This window comes from Polypterus senegalus, chromosome 16 (genome assembly GCF_016835505.1).
Source record: "Polypterus senegalus isolate Bchr_013 chromosome 16, ASM1683550v1, whole genome shotgun sequence".
NCBI lineage: Eukaryota > Metazoa > Chordata > Cladistia > Polypteriformes > Polypteridae > Polypterus > Polypterus senegalus.
Window position 1 is genome coordinate 98,787,948 of NC_053169.1, and position 2,279 is coordinate 98,790,226.

The window sequence follows — 2,279 nt, forward strand, 5'->3', positions numbered from 1 at the left end:
TTTTTATGTTTGTGCTGAGTAAATGGGGTTGCCCAGCTGGTGCACCAACATTCCTTCTGGTATCCTCTGTTCTGTTCACTTGGTCACTGTATGTATATGTATATATATATATATATATATATATATATATATATATATATATATATATATATATATATATCATAGCATCCGTTGGGTGAAATACGTGTTGCATACTCTTTTTTATTTGACAGTAAACTATATATATATATATATATATATATATATATATATATATATATATATATATATATATATATATATATATATATATAGGTAGTTTTAGGGTGTTGTACTGTGTTAGCCATTATGGATTTGGTGAGAACTTGAACAAAATGACACATGAAGAAGGGGCCTCAGTTGCCTTGAAAGCTTGCATATTGTAATGTATATATATATATTCATGTCCAAATGTCTGTTAATGGCATTTTCATTTGATAGCCAAGATTAAAAAAGAATCACAACACGTATACAGGAGCACCAAAACGCCATTAAAAGGAAGGACTCAGGACATACATTTAACTGGGACAATGTACAAGTAAGATTTAAGGCCAGTACTAAAAGTGCCGTAGAGCTGGTTGAATCTTGGCTATCGAATAAAAACGCCATTAACAGACATTTAGACATGAACCCAGCGTATGCACACTTAAGTAGAAGAAACTGATAATAAATAAAACCCGGCTAACCCCACCTTGTTAGTTTGATATATATATATATATATATATATATATATATATATATATATATATATATATATATATATATATATATATATATATATATGAGCATGAATAGGAAGAACCCTTACCTGGACAGGAGGCCCTGAGGAAACATAAAGGCACCCTATTTGAATTTAACATCTTCCCTTGCTATGAAAGAAGACAATGAAGGACTGTCTCTGGAGAACTTTGGTATGACCCAGAAGTACTCCATCAGGCAGGAGCCCTGGCACTGTAATTACTCTCGGGTCCATGCTCCCTACCTCGGAGCTGGGAGGTAGTGGAGCAACAATTGACTGGAGGTGGGCAGCGCAGTGGTGAGAAGAAAATATTGTGGAGAGAGAAAACCTGTGGTTGTACTTCTGTGACAGTGAAGATACTGTGGTAAATAAACCCATCCTTTATTTTAACCCGGGCCTCTTTGTATGCTCGTGTTCAGGGTCTGGGGCTCTCTGAAGTCCCTGTTCTTTCACAGTATATATAAAATGTGACCATGGCACCACCAAATCCCAGACACAACTCAACCAAACACAGTTACAGGTTCAAATAAAATCTCCTTTGTTATTTACAGTATCTTGAACAAATGGACAGTAGCTTATGTAGCACAACCAACGATTCTGCAACGTCCTTTCTTTTTTTTCTTTCGCTCACTCAAGTGAGTTTTGTCCTCTGCCTCCTGACTCTGACTCACCTGGATAAAGCACAGTGCATTTTTTTATACAAGACCTGGTGCCAGGATGTAGCCCGTAGGAAACACTTTTGAGTCCAGCAGAAGCTCCCCAAATTTGGGAGAACTTTTCTCAGCAGCGGTCTCTGGGGACCCCAACAGGGGTTGTCGTTCCAGACTACATGTCCCATGATAACCTACAAATGTCCAAACTGGAACCATACCAGAGAAGTGGTGACTGTTCCCATGCTGGGGAATAAACTGTCCTGGTCCATACTTTATGGCTCCAGCACCATGGCTGGAATAGGAAGAACCGGCCATTCTAGTCAAGTTGCTTCTGCCATCACACTGTCCAATTGTGATGGCCTCCTGGCCAGGTAAATCACCACTTTCTATCCCAGTCAGGATTTAATTCCTTCCAGTCTGTCAATTACAATATATATGATGCATATGAAAAGCTTTCAAGTCCATCCTTCCATTATTAAGACTACCGTCACCTAACTAACCCATCTAGAGTCACAGGGGGCAAAGACCTGTGATATACTGTATGAATATCATATTATATTTTCTATGCCACCTGTGGAACTGAAAAACGACAATGCATTTTATTGTACATCCAACAAACAAGTGTAGAGAAAGACCCCCTTGGCTGAGCATGACATTTGAGACCTTGTAGGTATTGAGGACCTCAGTTCCATACTGTTTAATCAATTTCAATGAGATGATGTTTCACCGCTTAGAGTTAAGTTCCAGACCATTTGGGCCAGCTCTTTCCACACACACACACACACACATATGATTGTCAAAAAATGACAGAAATCTTTGAATAAATTAAAATGAAAAACTTTATTAAATCGTTTTTCCCTTTTATTTAT